The 25,445-nt window shown below is 46.5% G+C and overlaps 1 long non-coding RNA gene across 1 annotated transcript; it reads right to left on the reverse strand.

Moving 5' to 3' along the window:
• Positions 1-9,522: 9,522 nt before the first annotated feature.
• Positions 9,523-16,533, reverse strand: LOC112401025 (uncharacterized). Its single transcript, XR_003003502.1, has 3 exons — positions 16,398-16,533; positions 11,852-11,946; positions 9,523-9,913 (listed from the first exon to the last, which is right to left on the reverse strand). It is a non-coding gene; the product is annotated as an uncharacterized LOC112401025 (long non-coding RNA).
• Positions 16,534-25,445: the final 8,912 nt, after the last annotated feature.

Raw genomic sequence — 25,445 nt, forward strand, 5'->3', positions numbered from 1 at the left:
TTAATTCCAGATGGAAAGTTCTGAAATCAAGTGCTCAAAGACTGATAGGGACACGTCCAAAGAACATAGGAGCCAGGTTGACAGGGTTCCCACTGGCCAAATCTGCGATCATTTGAATGTTAAATAGTAAACAAGTGTAACACATGGAATAACCTAAGAATCCATGAACTTGTGTAAGTAAATAAATAAATGGGGACATTCTCACTTGAGGACAGTTTTGCCCCTGGGGACAATTGATGTCTGGGGACATTTTTAATTGTCACAACAGGATAGGGAAGGAATTGTTACTGCACAGAGACCAGGCATGCTGCTCCTGCAATGCACAGCACAGCCCCCCAATTAAGAATTATCCCTTCTGGGCTTCCCTGGTGGTGCAGTGCTTGAGAGTCCGCCTGCCGATGCAGGGAACACGGGTTTGTGCCCCGGTCCGTAAAGATCCCACATTGCCGCGGAGCGGCTGGGCCCATGAGCCATGGCGGCTGAGCCTGCGCTCCGCAATGGGAGAGGCCGCGGCAGTGAGAGGCCGGCGTAACGCAAAAAAAAAAAAAAATTATCCCTTCTAAAATGTCAGTAGTGCCGATAAGACGACTCCTGCTCCAGAGGGAAGCATCCATGGTTTCCCAAAGTGTGATGTGTAGAATACGAATCCCCCAAAGTGTAACAGAACCTCAATTCTATTTGAGGTGGTAATACACCCAACAAAAAGACAACATTCCAGTTTTGCTTACAGTTAGGGGGTGTATGTGACTATGGAAATGTTGTATAGGACTTTGGGGAGGACTGTGAAAAAAGTTGATGCACCTGGGAGGTGGACTCCTTTGTCTTTCCCTCCTTCATCCATTGCTGGCCTGGAATACACATGTGGTAGCTGGGGCTCCAACAGCCGTCTTGGGCCATAAAGTGACTCTGAGGATAAAAGCTACTCGCTTTGAGTTTAGTGAAGCAGGAAGACAGGAGCATGCATGTCTGAAAATACCGTGGAGCCCCCATAGTAACTCTAGAGTATCTGACCTTGGATTTCTCTTACTTATGTGTGAGAAAATAATTCTTATTTACTGTTATTTTGGGTACATATGCCTTTTCAATTTTTAATAAGTATGGTTAATAATTTTCCAACTTGGCGTTTAATACAACATATATGTGTACATGCACAACAGACACCCCTTGAATTAGAAAATCTATAGAGAACAACGTTCTCCTTTAGAAAAGCATGTGCTTTCCCACGAAGATAATTTATTTTCAATGAATACCTTCCCACAAGAGGTATTTTGCCCCCAGCAGAGGGAATGAGTTCTTTTGAAAATGGTACGTGCTTTGTTCTACTTACTTCTTACACATTCCAAAATAAATGAGTATTCTAATAATTTAGTGCATGCCACTTGATTTGTACCATATGCCCGTGTCAGGAATAAAGAGCTTCAGTGCATTTTCTTATCTGAGTGTTGAACTGGGCTCCTAAACTTCCTGGCTGGCTTGCACCATCAGGCGACCATCTGACTGGGACAGAGCGGGTTAGGGCAAGCTGGGCGTTCTCCTTCCTCAGGGCAGAACCTCACAAGCATCTGCACTCAGAGACGTTTCTCCCTCTTCTAGGAGATTTCAGTTTAGGGGCCTCTGAAACACTGTAATTGACAGGTTATGGAGAAGGAAGGCGACGTGCCTGCTAAGGAAGATCTCCCTCCCGCAGTCCCTTAGGATGCAGCTCTGTGATTTCAGGGTTACAATGAGTATTAGCCAGATTTTAATAATTCCCCTCCCTTCCTTCCCTCCATCTCTCCTAAGTAGTAACAATAGGTAGCATTTATTGTGCCTTTATTATATGATAATATGTGTTCTACATCCTCTGCTCATTTCATCGGTAGGCACCATTATTAACATCCTCAGTTTGGCAAACCGAGACTTTAAAATGTTGTGTAAAATGACATCTGCAAACACCCTATTTCCAAATAAAGTCACATTCTGAGATCCTGGGTGGATACAAATTTGGGAGGGGGGGCTCTTCCACCCACTGGACTGTGCAAGTTTTTAACTCCTGCGGAATACGATGTTATATAACAGCCTTCCCCGTGCAATGTTTAGTTTTGATTGTGTGTATGTGTGTGTCAATTCCCTCGGGGAGAAATTTCACATAGAATGCTTACTGTTTCTTCAAGTGCAAATTCTATCCTAAGAGACCAAGATGTATTCTTTTTCACAGGCATGAGGACAAGCCCAGATCATTTGGCTTTTACTGGGTGTCACCGCTCCATCCATCAGACTTGCCTGTGTCCAGAAGGCTGTTTTCTTGCATTTTTATGGCTGCTGGAGACTCCATTAAAGGCACGTTCAATCAGCGGCCTGACAGTGACAGAACCCAGTTCCTCACCAATTCTCTCTCTTGAAATTTATAGAGATCATAAAAGACTTGTAGGAAATCCTTTGGCCTCCACATTTGGGTTGCAAAGTGTCTCCTTTAAAAGGCAGAATGCCACTGAAGACCATTTAGCCATTTGGTTTTTGCATTTCCTGGGTTTGGGTTCGTCAGCCACTCTTCCCACCCAGGCCCTGGGTCTTGTGCTACAAAACCCAGGCTTGGGAATGAGGGAGCCTCATTAGAAGGGGCAGAAGCAGTGCTTCTTGATTTTTCTTTTTCCCTTTCCTACCTTCCCAGGGACCGGGAATGTATCAGCAAGGTCCCGACCTTGGCCGTAGTTTGGCATCATAGCAAACCTGCAATTCTGCTGTGTGGAAATAACCCAAGTTGGGCCGTTGGCAGTTGTGCAGCCCTGGGTACCCCTCCCCGTGGAGCAGCACGTGGTGGACGTCTGGGTTTGCCACCCCTGCATCCACATAGGGTGAGAGCACCTTGTCTTTGCTTTGGAGGCCATCCTGCTTCACTCAGTGACTTAGTGTCTGTGCTGCTGATGCCCCCCACCTCCACCCCACCGCCTCACCTCCACAAGGGGTGGGGCCTGACACCCGCACCCAGACACATCAGATGCCTTTCTGAGGCTTTTGTTGGATCTATTAGGAAGCTCGCTTGCCACAAGGTTTGTGCTGGGCCTTTTGCCCTCAGAGCTTGTCTCCTACTTCCTTACTTTCCCTCCACTCTTGTCTGTATTCCAGGGGGTCGGCCCCTACAAGCTGCATTTCCCCAGCACCCTGGCCAGCTAGCTTGCAGCTGGGTTGGGCCAGTGGAAGGCCCTGGGGTAGACTGAGGGTGAAAGTAGGGAGAGGCCGGAGTAGTTCTCCCTCTCCCTCCCTGTCTTGGGCAGTGTCTCCAGCAGCAGCTCGGCTCCTCTCTGGCTCTAGCCCCCACCAGAATGGTACCCAGCCTCTGGGCTCCAGGCACATCGTCCTGCTTTCTTTTTCTCTCTGATATGAAAGGTAGTGCCTTCCTAATGTGGCTATTCTCTGGATTAGTCAATATCCCTGGTTGTCTTCTAAGCCATTCCCTTACCTCTATAACCAGTTCCCTGCATTAATTTTTTTCCAACGCAAAATACCCAAGTGGTTTATTTTCATGTGTGGTTCGAGAAAAGTAATCTGGAACTTCAGCAGGCCAGTGAGTGGGGAGAGTTAGACTGAGAATGAAGCTAACAGGGAGGTAGGCAGGGCTGAGAGAGAGAGAAAAAGAAGACGATAGACTGAGTCAGCATGATGTGAGCTCCTGGATACAGCTATGCCTGAAGCCCCTGGGCTTTTCATTTATGTTAGCCAACAAATCCCTCTCTGTCCTCACTTTTTTTTTCCTGATCCAGTTTGAATTGAGTTCATGTCACTATAGCTGAGATGCCTGTCATAGCAATATTGAAAGTAGTGAGATGCCCATTAAGCATTATTTTTTGTTGTTGGGTTTTTGTTGTTGTTTGTTTTATTTTCAGCAAAAGTTCTGCTTTTAAAAGGTTTTTCATCAGAGGCAGCAAATCACCTTTAGAACAGATTTTTCTTTTTTGAAAAGGTCATCAAAGATTCTCTAGTTAATCAAATGTGAGGCAAATATTCACTTCAGGTTCCCAGAGGAGACTCGAGCAAAGGAATTATTTCACCATTGGGAGCTGCACTATGTTTTTTAAAGTTCTTATTTGTAATATATGTGTGTATCATGGATATATGCATGTATTACAACTAATCAAATTGTATACTTTGGTACAGTGTAGTCCATGTCAATTATTCTTTAATAAAGTTGAAAAATGCAAAAAAAAAAATAAAAAGCACAGGAAAAGCAAGTAGACAGGAATACTATTCAGCACTAAAAAGGGATGAGCAGCTGTCATGCTGGATACATTTGATTTGACTCTGCAGATGAATCTCAGACTCATTATGCTGAGTGAGAGAAACCAGACACAAAAGGAGACATGTTATGTCATTCTACATATATGGAACTCTACACGACACAACTCTAATCTATAATGACAGAAAACAGACCAGTGGTTGCCCAGGGAAAGAAGTACGGGGAATTATTTGGAATTAGAGACACAAGGATACTTTCAGGGATAATGGGAAGTTTCCCTGTCTTCACTGTGGTCATAATTACACAGGGGTAAAATTTAGTCAAACTCATTGAAATGCATGATTAGAATTGGTGCATTTTTTTTTTTTGGAAGATGTTGGGGGTAGGAGTTTTTATTAATTTATTTATTTTTGCTGTGTTGGGTCTTCTTTTCGTGCAAGGGCTTTCTCTAGTTGTGGCAAGCGGGGGCCACTCTTCATTGCGGTGCGCGGGCCTCTCACTACCGCGGCCTCTCTTGTTGCGGAGCACAGGCTCCAGACGCGCAGGCTCAGCAGCTGTGGCTCACGGGCCTAGTTGCTCCGCGGCATGTGGGATCCTCCCAGACCAGGGCTCGAACCCATGTCCCCTGCATTAGCAGGCAGTAGAATGGGTGCATTTTAATGCATGTCGCATGTACACTACACCCAGTAAATTCGATATTATAAAAAAGTCAATGTGTACATTCCATATGATAGAATTGTTCCCAAATGAAGAGCTATTATTAAATCCACAGTCTGTTTTCCCATGAAATGGGAATGGAGGAAGTAAGGCAACACAAATGAAGCCGCTGTATCTCAGAGAGTGAGTGCTGTGTGCAATGGGGAGAAGACTTGGGTGGGCCAGAGAAGGGGGTGCTCTGAGAGTTCTTTCTGGGGAGGCTCTTAGCTGGCACTTCCGCTCCAATCAAAAGCCTTTTGGAAGCCAGGCAGGAGCCTCTGACAGTAACTTTAGGGTTCATGAGTTTAAAGTAGAACCATGCAAAAGCCAGCCACGGATGGATGTGGCTGACGGGAAATGCACATTCCCAGCAGGTGGATGGTGTGGGCGCTTGAGAGCTTGGGTGAGGGCAGCTGGTGGAGCCAATTGACCGTGTCTGTGTGATTTTTATGAGCCAGATGCATCCTCACTGTCAAGATTCCTGGAAGTTCTTTGGGAGTCAAGTGAATGTTAAATTAACAAAATGGGCTCGTGCAATTCACTGGATAAGCTTGGAGTCATTACAAGGACGTTAAAAGAAGGCTAACCAATTTTGGCCTCTGTCCTGATGAAGTGAGGCGTTTGGTTACAGTAAAGTTTTGGAATGAGGCATGGAGCCTGACGTGACCACAGCAGGAAAGTTCACATAGTCCCTAAGGTAGGCACTGGCACGGACAAGGTCGTGCTACAGTTATGGGCGTTGCAGAGGACAAGAAAGAATCAAGAGTATGGGGTTGTGGTGTCAAGGAGTGACCCCCAGATTATGGCCAGAGGAGAGATGGTGACAGAGGGCTCTGCCCCTTTTCACTTTCTCTCCCACCTTTTCTCCTCTTTCTCCTGTATTCTGACAGGCAGTGTATTGGTTATTTATTCCTGTGTATCAAACTGCCCCCCAAAAACATTTAGCACCTTAAAAATGACACTCATTTATTATGTCTTAGTGTCTGGGGGTTGGCAATCTGAGCATGTCTTAGCTGGAACCTCCAGCTCTGTGCCTCCGACTGTAATGAAGGTGTCGGCACAGGGTCTGTGGTCTCATCCAAAAGCTCAAATGGGGCAGGATCCATCTCCAAGTCACTCAGTGGTTTTTGTAGGATCCCTTGTGGGTTCTTGGACTGAGAGCCTCATTTCCTCATTGGCTGATGATCAGAGGCTGCCCTGCATTCCTTGCCAGGTGGTCCACTCCATCAGGGCAGGTGTGTGATAAGAGCCAGAGTGTGCCAGACAATAGCCACTGCCCTTTATAACCTCTCAGAAGTGACATCCATCACATTTTCCATGTTCTGTGTGTTAGAATCGAGTCCCTGGGCCCACACTCCAGGGGTGGAGATTACACAAGGGCATGAATAGCGGGAAGCAGGGTCCCTGGGAGCCATTGTGGAAGGTTGCCCCCCAGTGGGCAACAAGCATTTATTAAGCCCCTTTCTGTGCCACGTTCTGGATCAAGTGCTAAGATTCATTACTCATAGATGAACAAGAGAGGCTTTCTGGCCTCAGGGGTGTTCCATTCTAGGCAAAGAGTTGATCAAGTGAGCAATCACTTAAGACACAGAATGGTACATTTACTGATAGAAACGTGCAGTGGAGCAGAGCAGAGAGAAGTCTGGCTTCCGAGCCAGATTACATACTTTACCACTATGGGGTGTTGGCCCACAGACCTAGTGGTGAAACAGCCACAGGTGCTGCTGATAACGTTGTTGATCATTGCCTAGATTCAAAATGGAAGGCGATGTTCAACTTCAGGTAAATGTTAATGAAAAGGACGGTGTAATTTTTATTCCCATCCAAGTTTGTACACCTCCTGAATTTTGTCCACAGTCACAGGCACCATCCATCAGGAAGAACTCTCTACTCTCCATGGGTAGCTTTTCTGACTCCACCGCCATCTGGGCAATCCCCAGTGACTTTTATGAGAAGGAGAGAACAGGCCAGAGAGTCAGACAAATGTGGATTGACTCTTGGATCAACTGCTTTGTGGCTGTGTGGCCTGGGGCAAGTCACTTCACCTCTCTGAGCTTCACTCCCTTCATATGTATTAAATGTGGATATGTAGACAACCAGGGTTGTAAGGAATACAGTGCCTGATGTCAAGACCCTGATTACACAGGAAATTGTGAGTTACATGTTTTTTATTATTACTCATCATCTGAATTTTATGTATCCAAATTTCAAGAACCAAACTAATCCATATTTCCTTCAGGAGAACCCCCCCAGACAATTCCATTTCACACCTCAGTTTCTTCCTTAAGAACTCCTCTTTTTTTTTGACATGTGGCATGTGGGATCTTAGTTCCCTGACCAGGGATCAAACCTGCACCCACTGCAGTGGAAGCACAGAGTCTTCACTGGACCGCCAGGGAAGTCCCTAGAACTCCTCTTTATAATTCTAGATTGGCACTTGGATGTCAACTTGTGGATGGAATTATACGTATATTTTAATGTACTGGCGAAAATAAAATAGCTTCCATCATTTGCTAAGAGCTTAAAAATATCCAGAGAATATAGCAGGCATTGTACAGACCTTACCCCATTTAAACTTGCATTAGTCATCTTTTTAATCCTCACAGTAACCTCCCAAAGCAAGTACTAACATTATCCCATTCTGCAAATAGAGAAACTGAGGCCCAGATAAGTCAAGTGATCTGTCCAAGTTTGCAGAGCTGGTTGACAGCAAAGCCAGGAGTCTGACAAAGGGCAGTCTGACTCTGGGGTTGCTGAGAACAAGAATCATGACTTCTTTCCATTTATTTTTGTTTTGTTGTTGCTGTTTCCTGTCAGCATATAGCACAGTTCCTGATATAGGGCACGCCAACAGTCTGTGCCCAGTTGCTGGGGAATAAAAAGGGAGAGAGGTTGGGGCAGTGTGGCATGGTGGAGAAAGTTCTAGAATGAGGAGAGAGCCCAGGTTATCATCCCAGCGCCGAGACCACCTATGGGTTTGTGCTAGGAGGGTGTCATTTTGTCTTTTTGGAGAAGGGTTCTCAGCCTCTACCATACGAGGGTAAATGCCTGGGCTCTGAGGTAGCAGCCTGGATCCCAGTCCCCAGCTTTTCTGGTTTGCTTTTTTTTGGCTCCATCCCAAGGCTTGTGGGATCTTAGGTCCCCGACCAGGGATTGAACCCGTGCCCCCTGCAGTGGAAGCACGGAGTCTTTACCACTGGACCACCGGAGAAGTCCTGTCCCCAGCTTTTCTACCTTCTTGTTGTGTGACTTTAGACAGACCCAAGTGAAATCTCAGTTTCCTCGCGTGTCAGATGGGTGGAATACTCTCCTTACTTCCAGAGGTGGGGAGAATAAAATGAGAACAGGCACATCTGATATAGAGCCCCATATTATATATAAATAGCACTGCTTGCCCTGCACGTCCAATGTGCCGTAGAGTGAGCGGTTATAAGGCTGCCAGTGGGGTTTGTGATGATGGTGATGGTGGCAGAGATGCTGTCCTGAAGCTGTTTGGCAGAGGACCGGACGTGAGAGACATGGGGGACATGAGCGCACTGGGCAAAGGGCAGGCAGGAGGTGAGGGTCTGCACCTGGCTCCTCTGAGCTGGACAGCCCGGCCCCTGGTGCCGCTTCAAACCAGTGGGTCGCCGTCTGCATGGCTGAGATGACTTCCCCTGCCACTGCAAGCGTAGGCTGGAACATAAGAGTTGCAGTCAGTTAGCTTTTTGTATGTCTCCATGGTATGTGGCAGCCAGTTTGATTTTTTTTTTTCTCATGGATTTGGCAATGTAAAGTAACTTGGGGGAGGAGGGTATCTGAAGGCAGAGGCCACGAGGACAGCAGAGCATAGCTGGAGAGGGACGAGCCTGGGCATTGGACCAATGTGTCTGTGAGTCCTGCTTCTTTCAGTACTACCTGCGGGCCTTGAGGGATGTTAGTTACCAATGTGGAGCCTCAGTTTCTTTTTCTTTTTCTTTTTTTTTTACATCTTCATTGGAGTATAATTGCTTTACGGTGTTGTGTTAGTTTCGGCCGTACAACAAAGTGAATCAGCTATATGTATACGTATATCCACATATCCCCTCCCTCTTGCGTCTCCCTCCCACCCTCCCTATTCCATCCCTCTAGGTGGTCATAAAGCACAGAGCCGATCTCCCTGTGCTATGTGGCTGCTTCCCACTAGCTATCTATTTTACATATGGTAGTGTACATACATCCATGCCACTCTCTCACTTCATCTCAGCTTCCCCTTCCCCCTCCCCGTGTCCTCAAGTCCATTCTTTACAGCTGTGTCTTTATTCGTGTCCTGCCCCTAGGTTCATCAGAACCATTTTTTTCTTGGATTCCATATATATGTGTTAGTATACGGTATTTGTTTTTCTCTTTCCGACTTACTTCACTCTGTATGACAGGCTCCAGGTCCATCCACCTCACTACAAATAACTCAATTTCGTTTCTTTTTATGGCTGAGTAATATTCCATTGTATATATGTGCCACGTCTTCTTTATCCATTTGTCTGTCGATGGACACTCAGGTTGCTTCCATGACATGTACCACAGTATTCATTGAAGCCTCGGTGTCTTCATCTGCATAATACGGGATATGGGTTCTACCCTCTGGCTTGAGACACTGTGCATACGGTCTGATCAAAATAAACTTTCAGTAAATGGAAGCTATTAATATTGTAGCTCACAGTACCAGTAAACGATAGAGTTTCATCTCGGGTAGATATTGCCCATTCTGGAAACAAATTCACCCCTTGGATTGCCAATGACATCAGCACAGTCCAACAGTAGAAACACAAGATATTTTCCTAATGTAGCATATTTCATTGTAAAAGATGTATTTTGGCTCTTCAAGTGACCAGCCTTGTTATTAAAATTATAAGGTTGGTGATGCAAACCACATGATTAATCTCTTCCCCTGAAAAGGTTCAAATAATATAATCCGTTCATGAAGATGTTTGAAATGATACCATTTTATCATCCAAATTAGCTTCGCATGAGTTCCTTGGAGAAACCCTAAGAAAACAGATCCTTTTATTCATGCCAGAGAGACCAGCAGAAAACATTAGAAACGTCTCTAAATGTCCCACAAAGCTCCGTTGTGAATGGGAAGTGGTATGGGCGGTAAATAAGCATTATCCAAATCTTATAAAAACTATAAAGGTAACTGGCAGAAATACTGACCTGGTCATTCACTCATAAATAAATATACAACCGTCTTAAACATCCCGGCATATCCCGTTTGGTTGATTCACGGCCATTCACCAGAGACAAGGATTCCTGCCATGGAAGATTTAACACCCTGGGCTATATGTCACTGTCTTGTTAACAGTCCTGTAGGTGGGATGAGCTCTGGTTAACTGCCCTTGCTGACACCTGTGTTTAGTTAACAGATTGGCTAATGATGCCTGGACCTGTGTGAAAATGACCCCCCTCTCTTTATGCTTTGCTCATCCTCTGGAGAAAACGTCCTTGCCACAGGGAAGTCAATGCCCAGCAAGCAATACAGAGAAAGTGCAGAAATTGTGCTTTGGAAAGAGCCCTTCAGACCTGGATTCCATGACTAATTGCATGGTTTCATCCAGATTTTCTTAGCACTTATGAATGGGTTCTTGTGAGCACTTGGCAGCTCAGCGATACATCGTGGTTTCCTCCTTACTGTGTCTCCCTGGCTTCCTGTTCACCCTCCATGGCTCAGCCACTCTGGAGGGCAAATGTTTATGGTTTGATAAAGAGGTTCCTACTTGCATGATGTTTTTGATTGGTTGGTGGTGTCTGCTGGGGTACTCTGTGGGGAAAGATTGTGCTGACTTGTCTGGGATCAGTGGGGAAGAGTGCTGTGATTGATTTGTGACGTCTGCCACAGGTGTAGGACTAGACAGTAGAGGGGCACGTGCTATCTATTTGCAACCTGGCCATGCATTTTAGATATGCCAGGAGGATATGGTATGGTCTGCTAGCCAGCCTCTGATTTCCTCCTGTTGCGCTAGTGCAGGGTAGAGATCGGGGTGGTTGGGGGATTGGGTGTTATACAGGGGCTCTTTTAAGTGTTAACTGGGGCTGCTAACCCCTAAGATACTAGGTAGCTCCAGCTACCAGGTCTACAGTGGCTTCTACTCTGGTCTCAAGCTTGTTTTCCTAGCTTCTTTCCATTGCAAATGTCATACAGTGGCCAGTGAGGAGCAGTAAGATAGGGAGGTCAATTTTGAGGATTTAAAGGGAGTAGTGACTTTGAAGAACCCAAAACGTGTGGTTCCAGATATTGAAGAGGGATCGGGGGGAAGGGCGACTGTGACGACAGGCATTTTACTCACTATTTCATTCACCCTTCTTAAGGACTCTATGAGATAGGTTTCCTCAGTCCCCATCTTCCAGGTGTAAAAGCAGGATCTCAGAGAAGTTGAGTTATATCCCTAGGTCACACAGCTGGTAGTCCGTGCTGGAGCTGGCAGTCAAACCTAGCTCTATGTGATCTCTAGGTTTGGGCTCTCTCCTTTCCACGTCACTCACTACGTTAACCTCTGGGATTCCAGTTTCTAGGGAAAGGTGGCCAAGGACATCCAAGTCCCCAAAGCTGAAGAAATCGGTAGCAGATGCTAATTTCTTCCTCTGCCAAAGCTCTTCATCTTGCCTGGTCCTGCCCAGGTCCTGGTACACCCTGTCCCTCTCAACACAAGAACGTCCCTTTGCTGCATACTGGACAGAGTGATTTCCAGGGTATAGTCCCAAGGCCGTGTTATGCAAAAGACACCATTTTGAACTCTGATAAATAGCTATTCAATTCAGTCCACCAAACTGGGGAAGAATCACTCCAAGAATATCTGTTCCCTGCTGAGCTGATCTGAGTACGACTGACTGTCTTGCTTCATGGAAACAAGGCTGAGGAAAGGGAGGAATTGCCGAGAAAGGAGAGGATTCTCCTTCTAAAGAGGCCTCAGGGATTAAACTAGTCACCTGTGCGGTATCCTGTCGGATGAGTGATAGAATTTCATCTTCTTGTCAGTGGAGCCAGCAGAACGTGATGTGCTAGATATATGCCTGCTGTTCCCCTGCAGAGAGAAAGAGAGAATAGAAGATTCCTGCTTCGTACCCTTAGGAGACTAGGGAGGGCAGGGCCAGCCCTCTGAGTCTCTTTCCTTTCTTCTGGGAGTTGTGACACAGTTTAACTGCTGTTGCTAAATTCTCTGACAACGGCCTTCTGACTGTGGTTTGCTCGTTGTGGAGCTGGGAGAAGAGCGCAACACGCTCCCTACCCCATACCTTTGTGTTAGTTAAGAAAGGCTCACTCCTGCAACAAATACCCCTCAACCTCATGGTGTAACGAACCAAAGGCTTATTTCTCGCTGAGGCCATAGTCCAGTGCTGGTGGAGCTGGCCAGTGGGTTGAGTCTGCTCTACTCAGTCATTCAGGGAGCCAGGCCCCCTCCACCCTTGGGTTTTTCATCCCCTAGGGTCTTGGAAGGTCACATAGGAAGTCTACTAGGGCCCAGGCCAGGAAGGGGTGTCCATCACTGCTGCCTACATTCCATGGACCAGATCTGTCATATGATCCTGTCTCTCTGCAGGGGACACTGGGAAATATTGTGTAGCTGTGTCCCCAGGTAGAAAAGGAGGTGGTATTTGCTGAACTCGTGGCATTGCTGTCTCAATCTCCATCTCAAATGGCCAATTCCCCATGTCAAGAGAACAAACAGGGATTCCCTGGTGGTCCAATGGTTAGGACTCCATGCTTCCAGTGCAGGAGGCATGGATTCGATCCCTGGTCAGGGAAAAAACTAGGATCCTATATGCCACACAGCACGGCCAAAAAATAAAGAACAAACAAATCAACAACAAAAGGGTTGGCACCAGCCCAGACATATTTGCTTATTTATTCTTGAATAGGGGAATTTTCCAACTCTAGAATCTAGATCATTGCTTCTCCAAATGAGGTACACAGTGTCCTGAAGGAGTGTGGTGGGTGTGAAAGGGCATGTGTCCTCACCAGTCAGCATGGGGCATCATATCAGTGCGGCAGTTTTCCCTGAAGTTTTAAGGGAATTAAAAATGTTGAATTTTTACTTCCTTTAAGGGTTTAGACACAAGCATACCTAAGGGAAATCACGAGATTTCTGATCTTCCTCAAGTTAGGAGTCTTACATGTTTAAGGCTCCTTTTGTGGACCTTAGGGATATTCTTCCTCTTTTCTTTACATTTAGGGGAAGTTGAGGAAACTGCTCCTGAAACATTTGACTCAAGATGCTTCTTTACCTCCTTTTCTCAGTTCTAAGTTTCACAGGCTTCCACACTGGAAGGGGAAGACGAGTTGGGAGTTTACCTATGATCTCATTACACTAGAATATTTTCTGAATCAACCGTGAGTCAGACACACTGCTACAGGCTTGCATGTGTCCTGGTTATCTATTGCTGAATAGCAAACTGTGCTAAAATTCAGTGGCTCAAACAACCATTTGATCATCTTACGATTTTGTGGGCCACGGATTTAGGCAGGGCTCAGCCGGGCCAGTCTTACGCTCTACATGGCTTCGAGGTGGCTTGACTCAAATCTCTGGCACTTGGGCCAGACAGCTAGAAGACTGGGTTCCAGCTGGAGCCCTTTACCCCTTATGGGCAGCTCAGTGGTCCAAGAACAAGTGTTCTAGGAGGGCTGGGCAGAAGCTGCAAGGCTCCTTATGACCTAGCTTCGGAAGTCCTGAAACTTCTGCCACATTCTATTGATCACGAAAACCAGCTGATCGAAGGTGAAGGGAATTAGACTCCACTTGCAATGGGCAAATTCACCAAGAGTGTGCAGCCATCTTTCATGGACCATTGTGTGGATTATCTTATTTCATCTTCCTAGCATCACTAGGAGGTAGACATTACCTCTAGTCCCGTTTTACAGTTGAATCAATTTTATTTACTTGGTCACTGATTCATAGTACCTAATAATCCACATACTCTCTAAATAGAGTTAGGGCTTTCAGAGGCGTAATCTAAGTGACTACTGAATAGGAGGGCCCCTTTGTAAAAAGTTCCTTGGCCTAAGTAACTTAGAACTTGAAATGGTGGCCCTAATATTTACGATAGCTAGCTTTTCGAATACTTAAATATGCCCCTAACCTTCGATTCCTGTAACTGTTGTGTCTTTTTGTTTGGTAGATTATATTATTATTCAAAACATTGGCCCATCCTCTCCGTGGGAGGATTTTACTTTCCACCGTATTGCTTCAGTCTTGGCTGTGTGACAAGTTGGGGCTGTGTAGCGTGACTTCTAAGCAGAAGCTTTCACAGTCATTATGTAGTTCTGCCAGGGTCTCTTTTCCTCTGCCACGAGGTTGGCAGTGTCCCCAAATGCAGGCTGCCTGCCTGCATCACAGAATAAAGATCCCACAAAGCCAAGCCACAGCCAGCCCACGATGGACATGTGAGTCTAGGAAGCCATAAACTCTAATTGTTGCAATCCACTGCGATTTGGGGGTTGTTTGTTACTGCATCATCATTTAGCCTAAGCTCACTGTTACTATTAGTTTTCCCATTTTATAGAGGTTGAAATAAGTTGAGGAGAGTTAAATAACTTATCCAAGGTCTAGGACTTAACCCTAGGCTGTTTGATTCCAGAGGCTTGATCTTAATCTTCTATATAAGTGGTGAAAAAAAAGACTCAGACTGGAGAAGCCACAGGCTTGAGTTGCATGTTTGGTTGTTGTCTTACTTTGGGCTGCTACAACAAAAATAGCATAGACGGGGTGGCTTAAACACTAAACATTCGGGCTTCCCTGGTGGTACAGTGGTTAAGAATCCGCCTGCCAATGCAGGGGACACGGGTTCGAGCCCTGGTCCAGGAAGATCCCACATGCTGCAGAGCAACTAGGCCCGTGTGCCACAACTACTGACCCTGCGCTCTAGAGCCCGTGAGCCACAACTACTGAGCCCACGTGCCACAACTACTGAAGACCGCGCGCCTAGAGCCGGTGCTCCGCAACAAGAGAAGCCACTGCAATGAGAAGCCCATGCACCGCAACGAAGAGTAGCCGCCACTCGACGCAACTAGAGAAAGCCTGCGCACAGCAACGAAGACCCAAAGCGGCCAAAAATAAATAATTTTTTTTTTCTTTTTAAATCACCTCAAAAATAAATAAATAAACATTTATTTCTCATGGTTTTGGAGGCTGGGAAGTCCAGGATTAAGATGCTAGTAGTCTGATGTCTGGTAAGGGCCCACTTCCTGGCTTATAGACAACTGCATTCTTGCTTGTCCTCACGTGGATGTGAGGTAAAGATAGAGACAGAGGTAGAAAAGAGAGAGAGAAAGAGAGAGAGAGATTAGAGCAAGTTCTGTCAAGTCTCTTCCTTTAAGGGCACCAACCTCATTATGAGGGTTCCACCCTCATGATTTGATTACCTCCCAGAGGTCCAGCCTCCAAAAGCCATCACCTTGGGAATTCAGGCTTCACCATATGAATTTGGGGGTGACACAAACATGCATACCATAACAGCTCCCTAATGTGCAGCTTGTCTGATCTTTAGCTCAGTGACAACAGCTCATGTGCCAAAGGTACCTCTGACTTTCAGGAGAGAGTCACTGACACATCTCCTGGCTGGGGATGTAGCTGAGTAGTTCGTTTTATCACAAGGGAGCAAAACCGTATAAATATTTTTTGAGCATCCTGTAGTATTTCATTGTATTTACAAGGTAGACATCACTTGGGATGAGTTAGCCTTTCCTGGCCTGACATGCTTCTCTGCTCCTTTTTTCTAAACAACAAGAAAAAGAAGGAAAGCAAAATAGAGGCGTGGCTGGTGCGTGAATTGCAAGGTGTTAAGGGACTGTCTGCAGCTTCCTTTTTTCTCGGAATTGTGCACACAAACGCCCACTACTTCTTAGTCTCTGGCTTTGCTGGGTAACAGTGGCATGAAAAGAAGAGAGGAAGTCACAGTGTGGTTAAGATAGGGAACTTCACCTGAAATTGGAGGAGTGTCCTGGCTGGTCACCTACGTGCTGGATTTCTGGAACCCATGCTGTTCTCAGAAGCATTTCTTCTCTGTCTTGGAGTATTTCCTTTTGCCTACTATTCCTATGCTGTATATGATTTCAAATGATTTTGGCTGCAAGTAATATAAGCCAAACTAAAAGAGGCTTTATCAGCAAGGAATATTCTATTTTTATTCATTTTTACTTGAGACGTGATTGACACATAACACTGTGTTAGTTTTAGGTGTATAAGGTAATGATTTGATATATGTGTATATTGTGAAATGACTACCGGAGTAAGTTTAGTTACAGTCCATCACCACAGATAGTTATAATTTTTTTTCTTATGATGAGAACTTTTAAGGTCTACTCTCTTAGCATCTTTCAAAAATATAATACAGTATTATTAACTGGATTGACAAGGAATGTTTATTGTCCGGAAGTAGGACAGTTGCAGAGTGGCTTAATTCAGTGGCTCCACGACAACATTAAAGATGCAGGTTCTTACCATCTTTTTGCTCTGTCATCCTGAGATTGTTGACTTACCTTCTTAGGTTGGTTCCCTCGGGGCTCTGTAGTTCCCTGTGCAGAAAGCAGCAACTTCTAGTGAAAAGGGAACTTGCTTCTCCCACATGGACTTGGAGCAGTTCCTAAAATGGAAATTTGCATGCAGGGAGGTGACGGATGCTTGCTCTCAGGAACAGGACCTGATGGGGAGTGACAGACAGGACTGGCCAGCAAGAGGAATTGAGCTGAGATGCAGTCGCACAGAGGCCTCAGGTGACCCCACAGGGCACCCTGGAGCTGGTTGGATCCTCAGTTTCCCAAGTTGAGGCAAGAGGCTGGACCTATGTGCTTCTACATGGACCAGTCACTGGATTTGGGCTTAACCTTGGCCACAGACCTCTTGGAAGGTGCAGGAGTGAGAGCTTCTGTCCTAAAGGGGGGTCTGGGTGGTGCACCCGGCATCCACCACACGTCTCTTTTCCTGAGCAAAGACGTGTTTCCCACATGCCTCTTCACATCCCCCTGGCCGGCACTGCATCTCATATCCATTTCTAAACCGTTTATTGGTAACGGCAGTGGAGATACCAGGATTGCCTTTGACTGAAAAAGAGCCACACTCTGGGGATAGCTTGGGTTTCTCCTGAAGGATGAAGCTGCTCTGAAGGAGGTATATAAAATCAGGTATGTTAGCAAGGAAGGTGGAGAGTAGGGTGGCCATTCAGTGGGAACAGAGTCTGGCCCGTGCAATCCTGAATATTTATCTGTCTGATTGATCAGTGCTGAACACAGTGGAGGGAATCCCAGATACAATGTGTCAGAAATGTCTGTATCTCTCAGTGCTTAGGGGAGGAACATGCAAGGAGGGGAAAAAGGGCTACTTCCCACAGGAAGCCCCAAGCTGTGACTGCATTGGTGATGCAGGAGGATAGGTTTCTCTTCTCTATACAGTTGACCTCGAGCAGTGTGAGGGTGAGGAGTGCCAGTCCTCTGCAAAGTGGAAAGTCCGCCTGTCATTTTTCCTAGGCCCTCCCTATTGGTGTTTCCTCCCTATCCGTATCCGTGGTTCTGCATCTTGGAGGGCCTCGTAATGCTGTAGTATTTACAATTGAAAAGAATCTGCATATAAATAGACCTGTGCAGTTCAAATCTGTGTTGTTCAAGGGTCAACTGTATAAGCTGTATTTAAAATGGTGATCCTGGAGGTTGGCTGAAGGCTCCATTGTCCTGGCTCCCAAGGAGTCCAGATGGACCTTAAAGCATCAGTAAAGTCTCTGCCGTGGGCAGACGTGCTTTACTTCCTGTATGTCACCCTCCATCTTAGTTCGAGGTCCCCTGGCACAGACTCTGAGACCAAGATGCAAATGCCAGCCATTTGTGTGGGCAGCACAGGTGGGGAAGGGGGCATGTGACACAGGAAAGGACGGCAGCAGGGTTGTTGGGTAAAGTGCAGCACCCCGATAAAATGTGAATTGCAGATAACCAACGAGTAATTTTAAAAATATAAGCATGTCCTGTGCTATATTTTTTAGATAATTTTTTTTTTAGCGTATGTCCCAAATATTGCCTGGGGACATACTTATACTAAAAAATAAATCAGTTTTATCTGAAATTCAGATTTAACGGGGGGGGGGTCCTCTAATTTTTATTTGTTGAAGCTGACAACCTGAGATGGCAGCCAATAAAGGATGCATGGTCAAGTCAGCAGCTACTGGGGTGACGGGCGCTTTATCCACTGGGGATGGCCCAGAGTCACTGAACCCGGGAGGCAAAGGAGCTGGGGTATTTGTATATCTGCTCCAATAGTCTTTGGTTGAGAGCTGGGTGGGGTTGGGTGCTGGTCCTGAGGTGGTGATTTCCTGACTTTGGTGACCTTTCATGAGCACAGACAGAGCAGCATCCCTGTATGGCTTCTGAGAAAGGCCTCAGGCAAAGAGATGCAGGTCCTGATAGCGTCAAGTCAGCTGATGACCATAAAGTGATAAGGCCCGAGTGATATGAGCAGGGCACGGTCAGTGCCCTAGGACCTCAGTTATGAAATGGATGTCGTAGTACTGGAAGTTACTAGAAGTCGGTAGATCTGGGTTAGAATTTTGGTTCTATCAGTGAATGTATGACCTTGGACACATCGCTTAACTTCTTGGCCCCTTCTCTTCATCACTTAAATGGAGCTACTGATGCCTACTTCATAGGGTTATTGTGAGGGTTAAAAACACGAAAAAGTATATACAATGCCTGGTGCCTAGTAAGTGTCCAGAAAATATCTGGTCATGAGGATGTTAAAATATATAGGCTTTGAGATCAGACCTGAGTTTGAGTCCTAACTCTGCTAGCTACCAGCCTGTGGCCTTGGATAAGTCACATTATCTCTCTGCCTTTTCATCTGGAAAAGGCAGGGACTTCCCTGGTGGTCCAGTGGTTAAGACTCTGTGCTTCCACTGCAGGGGGCACGGGTTTGATCCCTGGTTGGGGAAGTTTCACGTGCTGCATAGGACAGCCAAAAAAAAAAAAAAGAAGAAGAAAAGAAAGAAAGAAAAGGCATCCATCTCCTAAAACTCTTTTGAGGGTGGAAAGGTATGAGGTATGTTAAGGTATGAGGTATGTTAATGGGGTATGAGGTATGTTAATGGGGTATGAGGTATGTTAATGAGGTATGAGGTATGTTAAGGTATGAGGTATGTTAAGGTATGAGGTATGTTAATGGAGTCTGAGGTATGTATGTGCACGCCTGGCACAGAGCAGGCATTCGGGTCTAGGAAGGTTTGTGCTGTTATTCCTTAGTAGGGCGTGAGGAGGGTATGAGTTCCTCACGAAATGTTCCAGGCCAAACCTGGCATGTAACTCTGCCCAAGTCTCTTCAAACCCTTGATGGCATCATACACGGGCACAGGGCTGGGACTTCTGGGGAGGATGGATCTGGGTAGGCATCAGGAATTGCCATCCTTCTGGGCACAGATCCCTCCCTCTTGAAACTGGGTGGGGCCACGTGACTTGCTTTGGCCAATAAAATGTGACAGGTGGGTGGGTGGCACTTCTAGGGGGACCAATGCCACGCTGCAAATGCCTAGGTGACTACTTACCGTTGAGTAGTTGCATCAGAGACTGTCAGGCCCTCAAAACCCACAATATTTACTATCTGTCCCTTTACAGGAAGAGTTTGCTAACCCTTACACGAGCCTATCCTGACATGAGACACACCTGCTGCTGTATTTCAACCTGGGGTATGTGTGGGACCTGAGATTCTGCGTTTCTAATAAGCTCCCAAGGGATATCGATGTTGCCGGTCCATGGACCATCCTTTGAGCAGCAAGGCTCTAGGACAGGGTTTCTCAACCTCAGCACTGTGCATATTTGGGCCCCGATTATTCTGGGTTGTGGGGAACTGTCCTGTGCATTATGGGACGTTTAACGTCATCCCTGGCCTACATTCACCAGATGCCAATAGTTCCCCCTAAGATGTGACATCCAAAAATGTCTCCAGACATCCCCTGGGAGACAAGTCACCCCTAGCTGAGAATCACTGCTCTGGGGTGTCTGGGGTGTGGCCAGCAGGCTCACAGCTCCCCGGGGTCTTGATAACCACCTCTTGGGCAATAGGGTTTGGTCTGTCTCCTGCCTGTCTGGGCCGAAGAATGATGGAAATGGTGCAGAAGATGGAGAACTCGTTTCAGACAGGATAAGTCAGGTACTAGGGAAATGCAGATTATGCCAGGCAGGAAGAGAGAGAAGTTATTACACTTTTCTGCTCTGCTTAAGAGTCAAGTCGATTTTTAAAAAATGTTTCTCTGAAAAAGCTGGATAAGACAGGTGGAAAAATTTGGTGAGAAAGTTTAGAGTCTGGAAAAACAAGTGGAATCTGTGGGCTTCTTCACTAATGGCTCAAAGCCTTGCTAGGTGTATCAACTGGCCGGACATTTGAAGTTTGGTCACTCAGGCCTCTTCTGCCCATCCCCTCTCTGACCTTCCATGCAGAGCAGGACTGACTGTTATCTTTACGAAACCCCGTTTTAGGGGAAAGAAAGGGAAAACCACCATCCCGCCCTTTGCTGCGGGTCCCAGGGGAATGCTGACTTAAATCTGCTGCAAAAGCAAACCTCAGATTGGATGAATCAGAGGTGGGTGGCCGTGCTGCCTTCGTTCTCGGAGGGAAACAACCCAAGTGAGAGTGCTTTGAAATCAGGGGGAAAGAATCCTCCATACATGTCTCAATTTTCACCATTTGCATCTGACCACAAGAAGAAACCCCTGACAATCTGTTTTCTTTTAATGTTTTTTTTTTGCAGGCCCTTTAACATGTAATACGGTTTATTATTCTCTTTATTTTTCTGGATTGTCTAAAATTACTAAAGCCCTAAGAGATTGTTATTTTGAAACTTCAAACAGCGCAGAAATGGGTCAAGTTAGGAGGGAAGGATGAACCCTCCAATCCTACTTCTGGGGATGAGCCACGTGACTGTTTTGGTGCCATCCCCCCCGGATCTTTCTATATATTTAACGCACACGTGGATTGTTTACACGTGAGAGTATAATAGTGTGTGTGGGATGATTCTGCTTTATTTGTTTGCATTGACTATCTGGGCCAGGATGGGGGTGAGTTGAGTGAGACAGCTAGGGTGCAAAATTTAAGGAGGCGCTCACCCCTAGGTGCACGCTGGTGCAGGACCAGCACGTGTACAACCCCGGGGGTGAGCGCCTCCTTATATTTTGCACCCCAGGCATCTCACTCTTAAACATTACTCTCAGGGCCCTGCAGGTGGGCCCTAGGCTGGCCTCACCCTAGTCTCCCTGCTTGTTATATCTTAGATACCTTTCTGTTATAGGTCAAACAGCTCTGCCTCATGTTTTTTTTCATAGTACAGTTTACGTTTTAAAGGGAACCAGTTCTTCAATTTCATTTCTAACTACCCAGGGAGTGTACAACAGGAAAAGAACTATTTGTGTATAACTTGCCTCCACTACCTTCTAGAAACTTCTTTTTTTTTTAAAGTAACATTTTTTTTAAAATAGGCTTTTAAAAAAAATTATTGTTCATTTTTACTTTTGGCTGTGTCAGCACACGGGATGTTTGTTGGGGCATGCGGGCACCCCCCGGCATGTGGGATCTTAGTTCCCTGACCAGGGATCAAACCTGTGGCCTCTGTGGTGGAAGCCCTGAACCTTTTATTTTAAAGATTTATTTATTATTTATTAAAAAAATGTTTTTTGGCTGTGTCGGATCTTAGTTGCGGCACACGGACTCTTGGTTGAGGCCTGTGGGCTCTTCATTGCAGTGTGCGGGCTTCTCCCTCTAGTTGTGGCATGCAGGCTCCAGGGTGTGTGGGCTCCAGGGCGCACGGGCTCTGTAGTTTGCAGCACGCAGTCTTTCTCATTGAGGTGCGCGAGCGCCGTAGTTGTGGTGCGCAGGCTTAGTTGCCTCACTGCATGTGGGATCTTAGTTCCCTGACCAGGGATAGAACCCACGTCACCTGCATTGTAAGGCAGATTCTTTACCACTGGACTGCCAGGGAGGTCCCGAAACTCCCTTCCTTATAGGCATTGACCTAAAGCAAATAGAGGGCCAGATATTTCTCCAGCAAAGATGGGTTTCTTTGGTATCAGCAGAGACTTGCAATTCGGGGTCTGCAACCATGGTGAACCACGTGTAAGTCCCTCCTCAGCCCCTTGTTGAGCTGCCCTGTTAATGAGTTGAGAGGATAATGGTGAGCAGCTGAGAGAGGCCAAGTAGATTTACATCAGAAAAGCCTCTAAGGTGCTTGGGAGAAAGGGGTGGAAGAGGTGAAAGAAAGGGGCATAAGAGAGGGTCTTGAGGAAGAGGCAGGAAAAGGGGATTTGGGGGGAGCAGCTGCCTCTGTGAGTGAGAATTTGGGGAAAGAAATGTCTACAGAGGAAAGTTAGCACGTGTGACGTAGTGTGACTCAGTCTTTACTATCCCTTCATGTCCTCTTGGAAGACCCTTACATTATTCCTCCAGGTTTTCTGCAGTTGAGTTTGTGCTGTTTGGGGTGCGTCATGGCCTAGAACCCAGCCCCAAGGCCAATTGGACATAATTGGGTTACATGTTCTTGGTGAATTTGATGTGGGATCACTGGAGCCCAGAAAAGTTACTTCTTTTTCTTTTTCTTTTTTTTTCTTTTTTGCGGTACGCGGGCCTCTCACTGTTGTGGCCTCTCCCGTCGCGGAGCACAGGCTCCGGACGCGCAGGCTCAGCGGCCATGGCTCACGGGCCCAGCTGCTCCGCGGCACGTGGGATCTTCCCGGACCGGGGCACGAACCCGTGTCCCCTGCATCTGCAGGCGGACTCTCAACCACTGAGCCACCAGGGAAGCCCAAGTTACTTATTTTTCAAAAACTCTGCTCTCCTACTAAAGGTAGAGGGTACTAGGCCTCTTTGAGAAGTTTTGGGAAGCTCTGAACCTACTCAGAATAATGCAGATGAACAAGTGCACAGATAATTTTGGCAGCAGTATTCAGGGGATCCTGGAATACCAGAGGCCCAACCTTAGACCCTCATTCAAGAATAGAGGGGAGAGGGGACTTCCCTGGTGGCACAGTGGTTAAGAATCCACCTGCCAATGCAGGGGACACAGGTTTGAGCCCTGGCACGGGAAGATTCCATATGCCGTGGAGCAACTAAGCCCGTGCGCCACAACTACTGATCTTGTGCTCTCGAGTCTGCAAGCCAAAAGTACTGAGCCTACCTGGTGCAACTACTGAAGCCTGAGTGCCTAGAGCCCGTGCTCCGCAGCAAGAGAAGCCACTGCAATGAGAAGCCCCCGCACCACAACGAAGGGTAGCCCTCGCTTGCCACAACTAGAGAAAGCCCACACGAAGCAACGAAGACCCTACGCAGCCAAAAATAAATAAATAAATAATAAATTTATATTAAAAAAAAGGAATAGAGGGGAGGGTTCTACCTAACGCTGAAGGCCCAGCCACTGCAAATCAGACCATGTTGAAATTGGGCCAAATCAGTGAGCCTCTCCGTCTCCAAGAGGACCTGGTGGAGGCAGATACGAACTTGAAACCTGAGTATTTTGGAGCCTTGGTCTCTCCCGCTTGACAACAGGAGGAATATTTGGGAATTTGGCAGAAGTTTCTGACCCAGAAATCTTACAATGGGAGTTTGTCTCTGAAATCCCATTGGAGACCATTAGTGGAGCGATTTGTAGCCCCTTGCTTTTTTTGGGTGCCAAGAGCTGTTCTGTTTTTGGGAGGCAGCCATCCGGGGCTGGGAAAAGAGCAGGCAAGAATATTCTAAGCCCTGCTGAGTGATCCCTGGTGGAAGATGAAGAAAAATGAGAATGTAAATCCTTGGTGGTTGAGAGAAGCCTGCAAGCCTGGATGTTAGGACCAGCCTTGGAAAGAAGTAACAAAAGACTGTATGTGGGGGAAACCCACTCCTTTTTTTCTTCTCTTCCTCCTCCCCTTTCTTTAAAAGCTATTCTATCCTCACTAGGGAGACCTAGGGACCGTTCACCTTTCTGAAGCCAAGCGAGGGGGATTCCAAGAGAATCATGGGTGTCTTAGTTTGAGTTTGCATCGAAGCAGACCCTGGAAAAAGAATGTTATTGCAAGTAGTTTATTTGTAGGGAAAAACTGGGAGGGGGAGGGGGAAGTGAGTCAGAGAAGGGAAGGCAGCCCCTAAAAGGGTGTGTTGTAAAGTGAGATCTCCGTAGAAAACGTGCCCTCAGAGATATTCCACGTCATAGGCAGGGTATTTATTCCCCAGCCCTGGAGGGCCATTGATTAGAGGCTGATCCTGGAGGGTGTTAATTCCCTGGCAATTTTGGCCTGCTGCATACTTGGGCAGGGTGGGGTCCAATTGTCAGAGAAAGCCTGCAGGCAAAGATACTCAGGTGCCGGCAACTGGGAGTCAGGCTTGTGTGTACTAAAATAGTAACAGCTGAAGGGATCCACGGGGCGCCATGACTTTTACTCCATTTGTGATCATTAGCAGAGGCTCCGCAGAGCAGAGCGTGGCCTCGTGGCCTCGTGTTCCCTGGTTGGTTGGTTAGTTGCTTGCTTGCTTGCTTTCTGAACTGCCAAAGCTAACAGGCACTCCTGGTGGAGCCTGTGAAGAGTGTGCTGAGAGTTTTTGGAAGAGCTCAGAAGTTGTGGGGTGAGCTTGAACAAGGAGCCTTGAGCCTGCCTCTGGTCTAGAGATGGCCCATGACAGCAGGGATTGAAGGGAGCGTGGTGTATTGAGGTTGGAAGAAGATGGGGCAGCTCCAGGACAAGCTCGGTTCTTCACTGCAGTTGGAAGGTGCACACCCCAGCACTTCCTGCAGCTCCGCATGAAAAACCATGGGGGTCAGAGTTTGAGAAGGAGCTGTAGGGCTTGCCCAGGAGGCCACTGGGTCACACAATGGGATGTCTAACATGGAAAAGTCATTGTCAAGTCGAATTGCTATTGGTGCGAAAAGGAGACATGGCTACCCCTCTGGGAGAAGTCATCCTCATTGGAGAGGGACTGGGGAAAGCTCAACACAGCCACCTTTGTGGTGCTCACCATGGCAGCAAGGTTGATCAGCCTCACATGGGGCCACCGGGAACCAGCAGTGCCAGGGACACTTTGCCAGCACTGACACGTGGATACTCAGGTAAGGAGACTCCCTGTCTCAGGCTTCAACTCTGAAGAAGCCCACAGCCAAGAGGGTGGGGATGAGCTCTTTTGTTTTTCTTTCCAGTATTATTGAGATATAATTGAAATAAGACATCATATAAGCCAAATGTGTATTACCTAATGATGTATGCGTGTACTGTGAAAATGATCAGCACAATTAGTTAACATCCATCCTTTCACATAGTTACAAAATTTTCTGTCCTTGTGATGAGAACTTTTAAGATCGACTCTCTTAGCCACTTTCAGATATACAAAACAGTATTGTTAGCTATAGACATGATGTTGTATATTACATCCCCAGGACTTAACCATATCTTACAACTGGAAGTTTGACCACTTTCACCCAATTCCCCAGCCCCATTCCCCATCCCCTGCGTCTGGCAACCATAAATCTGATCTCTGTTTCTGTGCGTTTTTTTTTAAAAATTGAAGTATAGTTGATTTACAATATTGTGTTAGTGTCAGTT

The sequence above is a fragment of the Neophocaena asiaeorientalis genome, unplaced genomic scaffold (genome assembly GCF_003031525.2).
Source record: "Neophocaena asiaeorientalis asiaeorientalis breed wild unplaced genomic scaffold, Neophocaena_asiaeorientalis_V1.1 scaffold130, whole genome shotgun sequence".
NCBI lineage: Eukaryota > Metazoa > Chordata > Mammalia > Artiodactyla > Phocoenidae > Neophocaena > Neophocaena asiaeorientalis.